Source organism: Loxodonta africana, chromosome 6 (assembly GCF_030014295.1).
Source record: "Loxodonta africana isolate mLoxAfr1 chromosome 6, mLoxAfr1.hap2, whole genome shotgun sequence".
In the NCBI taxonomy this organism is placed as follows: domain Eukaryota; kingdom Metazoa; phylum Chordata; class Mammalia; order Proboscidea; family Elephantidae; genus Loxodonta; species Loxodonta africana.
This window is the reverse complement of record NC_087347.1, coordinates 45,997,382-46,015,039: the sequence shown is the minus strand read 5'-3', so window position 1 is coordinate 46,015,039 and position 17,658 is coordinate 45,997,382. Positions and strand designations below refer to the sequence as shown.

Here is a 17,658-nt window from a genome sequence, read left to right as displayed (position 1 = left end):
CAGCAGCAAAGGGGAGGAGCCAGAACACTCCCGGTTAGCCGGATTTCTAAGATCAGAGCCGAGCCACACTACTTTTTCTGATGCCGAGTTTTTCAGGTCACTTCTGAATCAGCTATCTTTGTTTACATTTTGAGCTTGGCTCACCACCAGAAAGCATTACTACCTTCTAAAAACAGAAGCATCTAGCATCTGTAGACAGTACTGGGGGGAACGAAGTTCATTTTCCTAGGTAGGAGAGGGTGAGTCTCCTGCAACACATGCGGGTTGTGACAAAATCTTTGAGTAAAGGGGGGTGTTTAAGTAAGGCGGAGGCCTGGAGAAAGGCGAGGAGGTTGGCGTGGGGCAAGCAAGCAAAGTGCGGAAGCTGTACGGGATTTTTCTAGAAAGTGGGGTGGGAAAGGAGCTGGGGAGGGCGTGTGGAGGGAAGGCGTGTGCCAGAACGTGCGTGTGAGCGGATACAAAACCCGAGAGAGGCGTGAGCAGCGCTGTGTGTGCGAGCGGGAGCGAGGGCCGCCGGCTCGGGCGTGTGAGCCTGAGTGAGTGACACCGAGGGGCGGGCTGGCGGGCGGACGGGCGGGGGCAGCCTGCGAAGGGCGGGAGTGGCCGTGCGTGGAGCGGGCAGACCGACCCGGAGTTGTGTCAGTGAAGGAATCCAGTCCCCGGGCCGAGCTGGCTGCGCTCTCCGCCGCGAGGGCCGGCAGCGCGGGGCAAGCTCCGGACGGCGCGCGGCCCAGGAAGCGGCTCCCGGTCGGCCCGCCCTCCGCGCCGCAGGGGCCGCCACCTCCGCGGCGCCTCCCCCGGCGGCCGCGCCCCCGGCCCCGGACACGGGACGGAGTGGCCGGCGCTCGGCGCTGAGGTAAGCCCCGGACCCCCGGCCACCACGCGCCCTGTCCCCCGCCCGGCCGCCTCCCCGCTTCCGTCAAGCCCGGGCCGGGACGCCGGGAGCGGGCGGGCGTGACGGGGCCTGCGCGGCCGGGACGGAGGCTCGGCCCTGGCCGCGCGTTCCGCAGCCTGGGCCGCCCTGCCCCCGCCGCCTCCCGGGGCGCTGGGTGTGGTCCCTGCTCGGCCGCAGACGCGGGTTGGAGGCGCGGACCGGACGCCGAGGTCCCCGGGCTTTCTTTCTCTGCTCCGCGCGAGCGAGTTGAAGGAGACGCTGGGTCGGGAGCATATTCGTGCCCCGCGGGCGAGCGTGGAGCCGCCGCGCTCCGACGTGGACCCGCCCGCCCGGATCTGAATCGCCGGCGCCCTTCGCCTCCCCTCCTTCCTCGAGTGCGCCCCTTCCCCTAGGGTTTCAGGACCTCCACCCCGCGGCGCCCACCGCCTTCTCTCTCCGAGCCGTGGTACTGCCCGTGTCTGCCGGGACCATTCCGCCCTCGAATCCCGGCGTGGGGCCGCGGGTCCCGGGAATCCAGCACCCCTCGGCGGTGTGAGGAGCGTGATGCCGGCAGCGCCGCGCTCGCGGCCCGCAGTCCCCGGTGCCCGAGTCGCCGTGTTGTCGCGGAGACGCTGCTATTGCAGGCGGGGATGGAAGGAGCAGACGCTGAGCGCCCTGGCCGCGGGACGAAGCGGTCGCGCCGCGCCTGGGCGGGTTGACCCCAGAGTTCTCGGGCGGCAGAGCGGGCTCGGGAGTTGGCCGTGGACTTAAGGGAGAAGACAGCGAATTGTTGCGGGGGTGCGGAGGGTAGTCTTCGGCTCTCAGCACACTTGACTTTTCCGTGTCTCGGAAGATGGGCCCTGCTCATTCGCAGTCGGCTCCGTTGATACCGCAGACGTAGGAGGTGAAGGGCTGAGACTACCTGGACAGCGAAGCGGTGAAGCCTCGCATCCGCAAGTGGAGGTTTTCCAGTCCTTGGGGGATTTGTGTGTGTTTGTGAACTTCGTGAGTGTTTAGTTCCCAGCAGTCCTGGTTTATCGGGTGTTAAGATTTTGGAGGCCTTCTGGCACTTTCATTAAAGATTCTTTCTGTATATCGTTTTCCTTGGAGTCTGTTACAGGGTTTGTAGCGTGAGAACTAGTGAAAACCCTTGAACTTCAAACACAGCCTCTTTCTTTACATAAACTGTCACGTGTAATATTTTACTTTGCTTTAAAAAAATTTTTTTAAATATTTAAAACTTTTATCAACCTCCTCACCTCCACAGACTTTAAGAAAAAAAGAAACTGAAATTTTAAAACCTATGCGGAGGAAGAGGGTTTATGCCAATTTTTGAAAGAGTAAGGACGTAGTATTTATGAATTTTAAAAGACATCGTTTTAGTTTGTCTTAAAAGAACGATTCATTGCCACTTTGATTGACTTTGTTTTCCAGAGAGAAAGCAGATCTGCAATATGACAGGGGAGAGAAGGGGCAAAGAGTCAGAAATCGCTTCATTCTAGGGGGAAAAAAAATTCTGGTAACAAAACCAATTGTTTTGAAAGATATTCTGTAAATGAAGACTATATTGTCTTCTGGATAAAATATTTTTTATGGAATTGTGTCACAACCAGAAAATAGTCGGTTATGTGGATGAGGGCAGTTTTATTGAGTAACTGTAATGTTTGAAAATATCTGTGGATGACAATGATTGTTGGGACTTTAACCGGGGGAAATTCAACTTTGGGAATGATTTTCTATTTGGACAAGGCAAATAGTACTGCAGTTTCCAATTAGAGTTTTGGAATAAACTTGGACTCTATTAAAACCTATTCTATGAAGCAGAGACAGAAAATCTGTCAAATTCTTTATGTGTGTGCCTTTAAACACACACATATACACCCCAGAGACCACCAGCCACCACCATCTCCAAAGGGTAATTTCCATAAAAATACAATCGCTTAAATGCGGAGAATATTTAAGAGGTTAGTAAAAACTGAGCATCCGGAAAAAATATATTAATTGGCAGTTTTATTTTTTTCTCTAATCCCTGCCTCTGAAAGTATTAAAAGATATCCTAAGGATCAACTTGGTTTAATGAACTAGTTTTGACAGGCAAAATGAAGGAGACTCCTTTTCTGTTTTTGTTTCAGGGAGCCCGCTAATGAAAGTCTTTAGTTGACAGTTTCTGTGCTCTCACTGATTTTCAAGTGGTCATTCTTGGAGCCCTGGTTGCCCAATGGTTAAAAGCTCAGTTGCTAACCAAGAAGCTGGCAGTTCGAATCCACCAGCTGCTCCTCAGAAACCCTATGGGGCAGCTCTGGTCTGTCCTATAGGGTCGCTATGAGTCAAAATTGACTGGACCGCAACATTTTTTTCTTTAATTCTTTGGATTGGGTTGGGTGTCAGGGGGCTTGTGAAGCTGCACCACCACCTCCGTATTTGGTTGATGACCAGGGAAAGGAAATACTTAGACTACACCATTGCACTCTTGTTATTCCTAAACTTTGAAGCACTGCCAGCCTGAACCATTTTACATATCAGCTTTGCCAAGTAAATGGAATTTCCTTTAGAGGTTAAGCTTTAGAAATGTGTAATTCAGGGCCCTAAGTTTTTATCAGTTTCTCAGTCTGTGTTCAGGAAATTATGCTATCATTAACAATGAATATTCATTTATGGCTTATGCGTTGAAGGCACATAGGTGGTGCTCATTCCGTTACCTTTATGCAGTCTTGATCAGCATCTTATGAACTGAGCCAGGACAAGAACTTTTAGGAATAGTTTTGGTGAGATCTAGGCTGCTACCACCTGTCTCACCGTATGACAAGAGTAGAGTGAATTTCGTTTACATTAGACAGGTACTGCTTAGTCATTGCCCCTTAATTTTTGTTTCCTGGTCATCTTCTGAAGACCCTTTACTATTACTTTGACAGATAATTGTATCATATGATTGTGTATAATTTCTACACACAGAATAGTAGCTTTTACAAGCATGACACAGGATGTGAGGGCAGATATATAATATGGACAGATTTAAGTGATGAGTCTGTTTATTGAACTCTGAGTGATTGTGCATAATTCAGCTGTCAATTAATTCCATCACTGGTGCACCTTAGAATGCTGTCACACAAAGTATGGTTTTCATGATTCGAACAGCTAAAAACCCAGGAACCATAATTATAGAAGGAAAACAAACCTTTCTTTCTCTCCCCTTTTTTGAAGTCATCTGCTATGAAGGTGTTATTTCCTTGACACATCAAAATGGCTAATTTGGAGTTGTGATGCCTGTTATGTAAATAGGCCATATGTTGAATTTCTACAGAAGTTTATTCGTTCAGTATTGTGGTACTGGATAGGATCCCCTAAGTACCATAAAAAAAAAAAAGTACCGGTGAAGATATGTTTCTCTCTACTATTTATATCAGTTCCATTTTTTTTGTTTAATAGCTAGTATTTTTATTTCCTAATAAAAATCATTAAATTTGATAGTGTTGCCTCTTCTTACGCCATGCAAATCTTTATCTCTAGTACTGACCTAAAGGCCATTCCCATTTATCCCCCTACTTAATAGACTTTTCATGGTGGATATCCCTACTGTCAGGCTAAAGGCTACATGCCTGATAACATACTTTTTGTGTTCTGTGCTAAACCTGTTCCTTTCATGATGAAAAGACTGTCCTCTCCTTGATACACTTGAAGTATCATACAGACTTTAAGCTTAAGAACCATCTCTGACTTTTCTCTCTCTTTCCCTCAGTAAAACCATATCAAGTCTTGTTAACTGTTCCTTTGTAGCAGTCTCTCAAAGCCTGTTCTTGCTCTCGCCTTCTAGCTGAGGCCTTCAGCCATGACTGTGTTCTGAGGTGATTATAGTAGGCTACATCGTGGTCTCTCTATAGTTGAGTTTTTCCCGTTCTGCATATCTTTACCACATCAGCCTTTCTAAAACTCTTCTCTGAGAACTCTTCCAACACTTGTCTCACAGAAGTCTGTGTTGAACTCAGGTTTATCTGATTCTAAAGCTAGTCCTCTTTCTAGGAGTTCATCCACTTTCCATGGGATCCCATTGCCTTTGGTGTAAAGTCCAACCTTTCTGCCTGGCTTTAACTGTCCTCAGTCTTGCCCTGATTTAACTTACCAACTTTATTTTCTACTTCTTTCCAACATGAACCTTCTATTTCTACTAGCTTTCTCTCACTGCCCTTGAAAGACAACATGCTTGTTTACACTTGTACCCTTTGGTTCATGCTATGTCTTGTAGACTCCATCTTCTGTTTTTTTCTGACTTAACCACATTCTTCACGTTCAAGTCTGCCTGCCCTACTCATGTTACCCTCATTGATTTCTTTCTCCTTCCTTTTGTCTACATGATTTTTTAGATAATATATACTTGCTTATACTGTTCTGTGCTTAGTGTCTTTATGTCTTGCTTTCCTAACTAGATTGCAAGTTCCTTGAGGGCACTGCACTTTATAGTCTTTCTTTGAACCATCTACAATCCTTTAGATGTGGCAAGCCCTTGATAAGTGTACCCATAGACTGAATAAACTGTGAGGGTGAATTTCTTTTTTAAATGACGGGCTTTGATGTTGCCTGTATACTGCTCACCATTGTGTCCCCAGAGCCTAGCTCACTGCCTGACACCTAGTGAGTGCTCAGTAAATATTTGTTAACATAGAAATGAATGTTGACATTGGATGAAAAGGAACAGACATTTGAAGGAGGTATCTGTCAAGGAGCTTTTCCCCATTTTTCTTCATTGGTTCTAATCAGCCTCTCCATTCATCAGCTGTGAGGGTTCCGAGGACTCGGTATTTCTCAGACTTGAGATAATGATGAAGTCTGGCAGTTGTGAGTTGGAATTAAGAAGGCTGTAGTTATTTTAAGGTGGAGTGATGGGTCCCAGTAGTGAGCAAAAATAAAAGCATTCAGACTTTATGCCAATGTTTTATATGTAAAACATTAGGCTAGAGTCATCAGGTATGTAAAAATTCAGCTGATTGGCCCTTAAATTCCAAACTGTACTGCAGGACTGCCCAACCTTTTCATTTAAAAGCACCCTTGTAAATTAAAAAAAAAAAAAAATCTTGCCGGAATCCATCTGGGGGTTACATCCGGAGTTAAGAGGTGGGGAAGCATTTGCCACACTCATCATGTTGTATTCAGGATAACATTCAATTCTTTAAATTTAACAAAGACTTATTCTGTCCAAGGCACTGTTTGTGCTGGGAAGTTTATAGTCTAGCAGGAGAAATAACATGTGTCCCAGAAACAAAGATTTAAGAGAGCTCAGAAGAGAGAATTTCCTTCTGCTAAGGGATAGGGGGACCTTCCTGAAGTGACAGTTACTTGAGTTGATTATTAGAGGACTTGGGTAAGATTTCAGTAGTTATAATTGGGAATGTAGGGGTGTGGAAATGGTGGGGGTGGGGAGGCATTCCAGGATTTTTTGATTTTCAGATCATTACTCTGTTACACTACAGCTGCTTCTAAGCTGAAGCCCAGCCAGGGCTCCCAGGCATAGGTGGTCTGCAGTGTTCAATAATAGAACTTAAAAGATATATAGGTACCTGCAAAAATTACATGTGGTGCCAAGTGCTGAACTGACCATGCCATAAAGTACAAAATAAATCTTGTAAGCAATATAACCAGTGCATTCTTGGGTAGCATCCAACTTGCTTAGAATGCTCAAAAAGGCCGTCTGCATTATGGAAACGTCACTGAAAATTGAAACGTTCACAGTAATGTAAATAGGGAGAGGTCTGCCCCAGATTATGGTCTCAAGCAGCCATCCATCTGTGGAGCGCTGCCTAGTACACCTAGCAGAGCTCAGTAAATGAGTAAACATACTATTAATACAGAACTCTAGTTCTGGTTCTGTAAGAGCCATTTCCTTGGGTTATAAAAATAGGACCAAGGGGTATAAGCTTCAGGGAGACAGATTTGGGGTCAGTATATTTTTTTTTCATAAGAAGAAAGGTGGTCCTTAAATATTAAGGATTAAGCTACTTGAGGAGGTACCCCCATGGTTAAAAGTACCATAATACCTTATTTGATTACATGCCTTATCTCCTTGCATTCTCAAAACAGTGCTATGAAGCTCACATTCTCATTATCCTATTTTACTGAAGAGTAAAACTAAAGCCTAGGAAGGTTCAATAGCTACTAAGTGGGAGAAAAAACTGAAAACCAAACCCATTGCTCTTGAGTCAATTCTGACTCATAGTGACCCTGTAGGACAGGACGGAACTGCCCCATAGAGTTTCCAAGGCTGTAGTTATTATGGAAGCAGACTGCCACGTCTTTTTTCTGTGAAGTGACCGGTGGTTTCCAAATGCCAACCGTTACATCAGCAGCCAGGTGCTTAACCACTGTACCACCAGGGGAGGGGTCAAACCCAGGCAGAGACCAAATACCGTACTGCATGGTGATGAATAAAGGGTACAAATATTAGGTAGCCGTTTGGATTTTTAAGTCCCCTTCCTAATACTTGGATTGATTCTTCCATTCTCCCTAGGAATCAAGATGCTATTTGTGGCCAAGTGCTAATTCATTGACCAAACCAAAAACAAAATCCAAAAGTAAATTGCCATTTAGTCAATTCCAACTCATGTAGGACAGAGTAGAACTGCCCCATAGAGTTTCTAGGGAGTGCCTGTTAGATTCAAACTGCCAACCTTTTGGGTAGCAGACGTAGCTCTTAACCACTATGCTACCAGGGTTTCTAATTTGTTGACCATAGCACACAATTCCTAGAGAGCCAGAACAATGTGAATACAGTCATCATCACGATGATGGTTACCGCTTTTTGATCATCTCATTTAAACCTTACAGCGATCCTGCAAGGTAGGATTATGGACCCTTTTTAGAAGGGGACGCTGAAGCTCAGGCAAGTTACATAACTTGGTCAAATCCACAGACTTAATAAGTGGCAGGTCGGTCTGTTTGGTGTGTGACTTCCAAGCCCAGGCTTTTTTTCTGTTTGTTTTTAATTCAGTAACCTTGTGAGGTAATGCTCCGCGAGATTCAAAATACTGACCTATCTATTCAGCATAGACAATGGCCAGTCAGAGAGACCACTAGCTGTAAACAATTCTTGCTCTACTGGTCATGAATGTCAGCCTGGGTTATGTTTAGGGAAGTGCAAAATTGTGTGAAATGCTTGGTAATGTACCAAGACCACAGATCTGAAGCTGAGAGTTCCAGAAAACTAGCCACTTCTTTCTGTGTTCAGGATTTATCTCATGTTAGCAGCAGTCTGTGAACCAGTTGACCTAAAAGGCTTGGAGAGAAGGGTTTATGGGCTGGCAGAAAGACCCAGAAGATAGTGTGTTGTATCCTAAGAGATATTAGCAGAGCTTTATGTTTTCACAGTGGAAAAGGCCAGCCAGTGATAGGAAACCAGAGCTTATCAGGTTGGAGTAGGAGGGAGAAACTTGGAGGTGATGGGAAGGAACCATGACTATCAAGAGAAAAGTTGAGCAGGATTAGATTCCAATGAAGTTTGCTAGGTAGTGTGACTCAGCATCATTGCTTGTGGTGATTTGCATGCTGCGTTCTGTTGAGCTCTTCGATTCTGAGAAACCCCCTCCTTGGTTCAACCTGGGCAGCTGTTTTTATTAGCTATACACAATAGGCGTTTGTATAGCGTTTTGTTAGCGTCCAGGCTTTCGTTTTGTGCCCCATGTTCCGAAGTCTCTGCTTTGAGTTCTCGTGTAGGAATCCTAAATCTCCTTGGGTATGGGTCCCATCATGTCTCTCCAAACCTTCCTGGGACAGCAGTCTTGCCCCTGAGCTATAGGTCCTAGAGCTGAGTCCTTGCTTCTCTGTACCAATCCTCATCAGTACAACACCTGCCAGCAATGGGCAGGAAATTCAGTTTAATAGATATTTGTGGAATTAAATAGCCTGCCTGGGCACTAGGTTATTCCTTGGTTCCATACCGCCTGACAGCGCATGCTGCTTGCTAATTGGCTGTCCCACAGGTCTCTGGGTCCTGTCTGTACCTAGTGTGCAATTAGGAAGGAGAAGGGAAAGACAAGTATAGGATTGATTTTCTTAAATTATGATACATCTGTTTGTCTCCAGTGGGAAGCTGGACTTACATGTGCAAGAGAAAGGTGGCTGCCCTTATGGTGTGATTTCAGGAGCCACACTGCTCAAAAGGGCAATTTTAATATCAACAGTTTCTCTCTTTCTCGGTGTCTAGTATGTGTGTAAGCTACATTATGAAAATTCTGTTCCCTTTTCCTAAGACCAGTATGGCTTAGAAAGAGGATAAGCTTTGGAGTTGGAAAGACCTGGCTTTGACTCATATAATGACTGACTGTATGAACTTCAGCAAGTTACTTAAGCTTCCTGAACCTCAGTTTCCTCACATATGAAGTGAGATTAATAATACCTACCATTTTGTTCTGATTTTGTAACGACTACATAAGATGAGTTATAAAGTGCCCAGCATCAAGGCCTAAAATGCAAATTCTCTGTAATTGGTGACGACTTAAACTTATTAGGTATATGTTCCTTAGGCTGAGTAACTTTACAGACCCTTCCCTGAGACTGATAAAGAAGAGAATAAGAAATCTGGGCCAAGAGGCTCCACCCATGGGTGAAAAAGGACCAGAAAGAAAGAAGTAGCCTTCCTATTTTTGCCTAGTTCAGTCCTGGCTAATGGTTTGCATTTGTAAAAATATGTACCTGGGATTATGGGTACAGCATGAAGCATGAACAAAAACAGGTTTACATCCTCTGCCAGGATAATATAAGAATAAACAAAGCAGGATTTCGAATAGTCAGGTGCACTGCCATCAAAATAAACTTTTATTTCTATTCTTTGCTGATATAGTACAAATAAAGAAAGCTGCTAAAATACTCTGAAAAGGAAGATTCATATACAGATTAGATACCAGGGACAGAGTGCACAGTTATTACCTTGGAGCCATTCTTTCCTTAACTGTGGGTGTTTGGGAAGTTCTTTTGTTGTAGGTTTTGTTGCTTACAAGAAGGAAAAGAAGCTTTAGTATACTAGGGAAAGAGTGATTTTGACTGGAGAGGCAATATCGCTCTCAGTGTGGGCTTTCATATGTTATAGCGCTTGGTAATTCATAACCAAGAAAAGCCATTTATTGAAGTGCCGTGAACAGCAGTAAGATAGCCCGATCTGACATATTGCCACTTCTGATTGACGAGTGTCCCTTATAGGAATGTGGGCAGTTCTATCATTTTTAAAGGGGAAAGTAGAAGATGCTATGACAGCTTCGTGACTTTGCTAATGTCCTGATCTAGCAGGTCTTTGTCCTTTCTCATTTATTTCCTCCGTGAAATCTGAATGATAGACTGGATTCACTGCATACACTCAGCTTCCTTCCAGTCACTTCCTCTGCTCTTGATTCAATTGGTCACCCCATTGTAATACCATAGCCACATTTCAAGTCTAGTGTCATATCAAAATTGTAATCCCCGTAAGTGGAAAATGTAAACCTTTTGCCTCAAAAATTAAAAATAAAGGCATTTTAAGGTGTTACTTGATGCTGGTTGGTGGCACTGAGTATGTAAACTCATTTACTGTTCTGGTAGTCCCTAAGCAGGAACTGTGTCGCTGGATGATGCACGTAATGCCATGGCAGCATTCATTTATAATTCCCACACTTTTGTGGAATCTCACCTTCTGGACTCTTCTGGATGCATTTAAATTTACACTTATTTCTAATTTATTAAGGTGAGGCATATTTAGATATTGCTTATATAAACGTACTGGGTATATCTTAAAGTTACTGATACGAAATTAGAAGCAAAGAATGCTGACATTGGAAAGGGATAATGTGTTTTGTGATTTGACGTTCCATCAAATGCAGGCACCCCTTCCACAGCACCCCAGTTAGCCAGCTCCCACGTCAACCCTGCCAGGAATGAGAAGCTTATCATTTTATGTTGAATAGTTCTAATGGCAGTTGTCTGCAGTACTCTTTGGACTTAAGCCCCTTTAGTGTTCATCAGTTAGCACAAACGAACAAAAATATTTTTGAAAACTTTTCCTCGTGGTGCCCTGAAATCTGCCTCCCTGCAACTTCCCCTATTGGTCTTTCCTCTGCCCTTTGGAACCCCTGCAGAATAAATATGTGCCTTTTGTGTGGTAGCTCTTCAAATATTTGATCGTAGCGATGGTATCTCCTGGAAGTCTTTCAGGGTTACATAGTCCCAGTTTTTTCAACTGATATTTCTCGTCTTGTTAACACTCTTCTGGGCACACACCACTTTGTCTGTGCCATTTTAAAAATGAGGCGTCTTGAACACAATATACTATTCCTGAGTAGTGGAAAACACAGGGCTTATATTTACTTCTTTGTTCAGGGTAACCTTCTTTTATTAGTCTAGCCAAATTATGTGTTAACCTCTTTTTTAAATCAGAAACAGCATGTTGTTAGTCTTATCAACCTTAGAGTCAAATAGAGAAGCTGCTATCTAGTCTATCCTGACTCCTGATGATCCCATGTATGTCAGAATAGAACTGTGTGCCATAGGGTTTTCAGTGGCTTATTTTTCAGAAATGCATTGCCAGGCTTTTCTCCTGAGACACCTCTGAGTGGACTGGAACCTCCAACCCTTCAGTTAGCAGCTGAGCACATTAACCATGTGCACCAACCAGGGACTCCTAGAGTCATCTTTTTCTTAACAGTTGCTATCAAGCCAAGTCTCACTAGTTTTGTACTTGGGCAGTTAGTTGTGTAAACCTACGCAGAGGACTTTACATTGATCTGTGTTGAATTTTGTCTCATTTTGCCAAACCATTTTTCCCCCATCAAGACATTTTTGAATTCTAATTTTTTAATTTAATCTATTAGTGATATTTCTTTCATGTTGCCAGAGTAATGCTCAGCTGCTAACCAAAAGGTTGGTAGTTCAAATCCACCAGCCACTCCTTGGAAACCATATGGGGCAGTTCTGTTCTGTCCTGTATAGGGTTGCTATGAGTCGGAATCGACTCGGTAGCAGCGGGTTTGGTTATGTATCAGTTGCATGTTTGAGAACGGTACACTCTTTTATTGATAAAATGTTAACTAGGACAGGCCAAAGATACAGCCTTGTGAATTTCTAAAAGAGACTCCTTGACATAGGATCTGAATTTTGTTAGTTTATTATTATTTTTAACTAGTTTGATCATCTTTCACTTTGATTCTTCCTAGTACTCAGGATACCTAAGAGGATATAGTCAAGAAAGACTTAGTCAGATGCCGTAGTTATACCATCATTGTTGGTCCCCTTGTTACCAGTCATAGAACCCTGTTAGAAAAATGAAACAAGGTTAATTTGGAGTGACTTTTAGATTGGATTAATTTTCTTTCAAAAAATTTACTTAAAAAATCATGTCTAAATAACCTTATTTTTGGTTTATTTTAAAGGTAAGCAACAATTTTGCAATATATGTTCATACCACACCTATAATTTCAACTCCTGTGAGCTTGTTTGGTTCAAGGAATTGCTTTTTGGTACATCATTCAGCTCTCTTTATGGAATCATTGCTTTGAAAATGAATTGGTGGGGTGACAGGAAATCACTCTGTGGATGTCATTCCAGCACATCATTATAGTTATGCCTCCGGGGATAGACAGTAATCAGGCTGAGGCATGTCCAAACAGAGTGCCGGCACCTTGTAAATGGCTCCATGGCAGTATCACTAACATGACCATGACAGAGAATGCTCCCATGGCCTCATGTCACAAAAGGATGTGTTTTCTCTAAGTGGAAAATTCTGTGTTATTTGAAAAATGTTTTTTTTGCCCCCTTACATAACTCTTTGACTTTTTATATTAACGTCTAATATCTGTCAAATACATATATGATACTTTCTGTACTGTGTTTTGCTATATTCATGCACAAAATAGTTTTTACATTACCTTTCACCTTAGACCTCAATAGAAAACAAAAATAATTTGAAAGGCTAGAAGCACTAAGAAACTCAAACTTACAATAAGTCAAGGAATAAAATATCACTTTAGAAAAATACTAATATTTGTATAATACTTTATATTTTACCAAGTACTCTCACATACTTTTTTTTTAATTTTCTCGTTGTGAAAATAATGTATACTCACTGTATCTGGAACATACTGAATGGAGTAAAAAATAAAACTAAAGCCAGCTGTAATTTCACTACCCAAAGATTATTAGCATTTGATGTGTTTTCCTTCCGGGTATGCACGTATGTATGGGTGTGAGTGTGCGTGTCTGCATATGTTTGTATATGTATGTGTGTGTTTTAAACAGAAGGAGCCCTGGTGCCATAATGCTTAAGTGCTTGGCTGGTAACGAAAAGGTTGGCTGCTGGATTCTACCCAATGGTTCTGCTGGAGAAAAACAGAGCAATCTCCTTCTGTAAAGATTACAGTCAGGAAAACTCTATGGGGCCAGTTCTACTTTGTCACATGGGGTTGCTATCAGTTGGAATTAACTTGACGGCACCCAACAACACCAACAACAACAGCTCCATGGCAGACACAGGAAGTTTGTACTAAAGAATCATATGGCGTAGTAGTTAAAAGTGCTTTGGGTTCAGACATTTCACGATTCCAATCCTGGCTATGCTACTTATGTAGTGACTGTAAATTACCTAAACTCTCTAAACTTCATTTCCTTTTATAAAATGAGGATAATGATAGTATACCTTGTAGGTTTACTGTAAGAATTAAATAATGGATTAAAATTGGTAGCATGGTGCTTGGCCCACAGTAAATGCTCAGTAAATGTGAGCTATCAATGATTTTACAAGCTTTCTTCTCCACATGCATTCTTCACTTAAATTCTAGGGTAAAAGTTTCCTGCATCATAAAATATTATTTGAAAAATATTTGAAATGACTGCATGAATCTCCCTTAATGAGATCATCTTCCTGTGGTTAGACCATTTTCAGCTCTTTGCTTTCGTAAAAAGCACCACAGTTAATATCCTTTACATTAATTTCGTTCATGTCCATAGATGACAGATTCAAAATAAATTACTAATGGCATTTAATGGAGAGGCAGGAAAAATCTAACAATTCCTTCAAACAAACAAACAAACAAACCTGTTGCTGTCAAGTTGATTTGAACTCATAGTGACCCTATAGCACCCTATAGAGTAGAACTGCCCCAAAGGGTTTCCAAGGCTGTAATGTTCATGGGAGCAGACTGCCACATCTTTCTCCTACGTAGTGGCTGGGGGTTTGAACCTTTCAGTTAGCAGCCAAGTGCTTAACCACTGAGCCACCAGGGCTCCTTACTGCCTGCTGCTGTGTCAGATTATGCTAGATTCTTTACAGTACGGTTCTCATTTAACTCAGCAAAACTTCTTTGAGGTAAACCTGTTACCCCTGTTTTTCAGATGAGAAACCTCTGAGCGAAGATAAGTAGTTTGCCTAAGGTCACAGAGATAGTGGTGGTGGAGATGGTATTTGAAGCCAGCTGTCTGATTTCAAAGCTTAAGCTTTTTCCATTCTGGCATGCAGTTCATGCCTATCTCTTTGAGACTGGCAGAATGAACAGAATGAATAGTTACCATTGTGCTTTCTACAAAATGTCACTCGGTACCACGTAAAAAGATAGGTTTCTTGGCTGGAACTCTTGCCTCACTCAACATAGTACTCTTGTATGTGTATGTTCTTATATGTTTTGGAAGCCAGCCTCATTAAAATAAGGTGTGAACTAAAGGAAATGTAACACTGATAATATGAAGGGAAACCTCAAGAAATAAAAAGTATATTTAGTCGTAATACAAAACTCCTTTGTTTTAGCTGTTTGGACTAGGCCAGAATTGCTTATCACCATAAGAATCAGAGTATTTGACTTAAATTATTTTAGGAGTTAAATAATAATAACAAAGTAAATTGGTGCTGTCAAAAGGGATTGTAAATTTCATTGCTTGTGTATCAGAAGAATTCTTTGTCCTCTGAAAGTAGGAGTTAAAAGGGAAATAAATCTTTAGGTAGGCTAATCTATAAGATAACACATCTGAAAAGAGCTATAATATTAATATGATTACTATAGATATAAGTATAGGTATACGGGAGACAGTATATGGGATAAACTTGTAAAGAATTATTTGGTGAACTGACAAGTTGTCTTTTAAAATTCACCCACTTGAAACATTTATCTTGGCAGTTCTTAAGTCTGACTTACAGTGTGTAGTGTGACAGTCAATTTTGTGTGAAAAAATGCATAATTAATATGAAGATTAAGGTACAGGCATTGCCAGTTGTTAATGCACAGTTTCTTAGAACAAAGAAACAGTTGAAGCTGTCTTTTAATAGGGCCATCCTGGTTTGTCATTTTGTAGGTTGCTGTTCTTAGAAAAAACGGAAGGAAGGAAAAGAAAAGAAGCCCTAGTAGTAATATTTCATACCGAAGAAGTACTTTGTTGTAGAGCTTATAACCAGCTATTGTCTAGTCAAGACAGCTATGTTTGGTTTTTGAGTTCATGCCCTTGAACTTGCACATTCTTGTCTTAGAATTGTTCTGGTTTTCCTTCAGCCATTTTATTTCTTGTAAGGCAGAAGCAGTGTCACTCATAGCCCAAGAACTAAAGCGGTTTTGGGTACTTACAGAATATGATCTCCAGTGTGGACTGTTAGTAGTATTTCCCCTGTAGTTGTGTTATAAGTGGGGAGAATACAGCAAGTTAAATTTGGGCACCTAATTGGTGCAGTGGTTAAGCGCCCGGCTGCTAACCGGAAGGTCGGTGGTCTGAACACACCAGCTATTCAGCTGGAGAAATATGTGGCAGTCTGTTTCCAAAAGGATTTACAGCCTTGGAAACCCTGTGGGGCAGTTCTACTGTGTCCTAAGTTTTAGAGTTGCTATGAGCTGGAAGCAACTTGATGGTAATATTTTTATTATTATTATTAATAACAACAACACCTGTAGTGAGTAGCTAGAACTGTGAACAAAGAATTAGATACGAACTCTGCAGCTGGATTCAAGAAGTGGCTCCATTGCTTAGTAGCTGTGTAACCCTGGACAAAGTGCTCTACTGTCTCCAAGCCTCAGTCCTTCAGCTCTCACATGGAGATAAAGGTGGAGTAAAGGCCATTTGGAGAATCATGTATCGAGCAAACTACTTGGTTAACTCAAAAGTGCTTTTATGACTAGTTTCTAAGCTCTTAGTGGCTGCAGATCATTCTCCTGGAGGAGTTGTCATCAATTTACCATTTAAACTATCTTCAAATGAAGAATGGAAATATTTGTAATAATATTTGCAAAAATAGACCATTCCTTGGGCTAACCTCGCCAGACCTTTCTAATTTTTTTTTTATGTCTTTCTTTTTTTTCTTGTTAATAATTACATGTCTTGTATATTTCAATTTTGGTATTATTTTGTATAAAGCCGTTGCTGTCGAGTCGATTCCAGCTCATAGCAACCCCATAGGACAGAGTAGAACTGCCCCACAGAGTTTCCAAGGAGCAGCTGGTGGATTCGAACTGCTGACCTTTTGGTTAACAGTCGTAGTTCTTAACTACTACACCACCAGGACTCTCCTTTCTAACTTTTCACTTATACTTTATGTAGTGATAAAGTGGCAGGCTCCTTTCTCTGCCCTGGAAACTCCTGATGCCTACCTTGGAGTCTCTCAAAGCTTGGATACCTACCTCCAGAGCGTATTTCTCTCACGGGGAAGGTGATCCTTTGCACACAATAAAGATCTTTATAGAAAGAGGCATTTAGAACTATTATGTTGTCTATGTTGTTCCAAGACAGAAGCAAACCCTGTATATTTGACTTTCAGTAAAAAAAGGCTCAAAGAAAAAGACTATAAAATAGAAGAAAAATATTCTAATAAGATTGCATTATAAAAAATTATAGGAAACTGCTTGATTATTAGTCATGTGGGCAGAGGAGAGAAGGAAGGGTCACTGGGTAGTGTCCATGAAGCTTTTTGGAAGTCTCTTGATTCTTTCCCCAGCCCTGGTTATGTAGATAAGGGGCTCAGAAACTGCTTCTGGGTCTGGCTACAAGGGAATAAATCCCAACCTTGGAGATGCACAATATGGTTCACTTTCCCTAGACTGTGTGGGCTAACTTCCCGGGCTTTTATTGCCTACCAGAAAATCACGGTGGTCCTTTCCCTTGATCCATTAGAACGACGGGATTTGTTCATTGCTTGCCCTAGCTTGGTCTATTCTGTAGAACCCTCATGAAGGTATTTTAAACAATTAATGATTGAAATGTGTCTGTGGAGTTTCCAGAGACAGGAGTGTGTAAACTACAAGCCTTGGACATTTTAGACAAGCCTCTGTGACCGCTGGGCAGTAAGGGCCAATGGAAGGCTCACTGAGCGCAGGACTCCTTGAGCATGCTAGATGACGACGGCCAAGCCTGCTTGCTAGACTCATTTGGAATCAATCTCAAAAATTTCATTTCTCCTTCTACGCAAGAAACTAGTCTGAATCTCTCTTCATTTGCTTTGGTACCACGTTTTATTTGGCTCATTTCTTCATCAGCTGTTCCCTCAGTGTCTGCTGTGCATTAGGCACTGTGAGGAATGAGGCAGGTGCTGAAAAGCAGAGAATTGCATACCTTAGGTTGAAAGCTAGATACGCCTTCAGAGTTGAGAGAAGGAAGAGGTTAAGTGTGTAATTTCTTTCTTTCTTTTCGTTTTTGCTGGATTTCCTGTAATCAATTGTACTATATAAAAATCTATACCAATATTCATTTGTGCACCAAATCACATAATAACGAAGATCCCTGTTATCTGTGACTTAGGTAAGCATCAGTAGACCACAATTCTAATACAGCAGAAGACTTTGGGCAGTCCCTTGGAGTCAGCTGAAATGGAG

General features: G+C 42.2%; 1 protein-coding gene across 3 annotated transcripts in view; it reads left to right on the top strand.

The window, feature by feature from the left end:
• The first annotated feature begins 452 nt into the window (after window positions 1–452).
• SPATS2L (spermatogenesis associated serine rich 2 like) overlaps window positions 453–17,658 on the top strand; it is a 187,462-nt gene continuing 170,256 nt past the window's right edge. For 2 of the 3 annotated variants that reach the window (XM_064286846.1, XM_064286844.1), the window contains exon 1: window positions 772–856. The gene's annotated coding sequence lies outside the window, so the exon portion shown is untranslated. Of the gene's footprint in view, window positions 537–771; window positions 857–17,658 lie in introns of those variants that run through there. The other variant, XM_064286845.1, reaches the window with a different exon arrangement.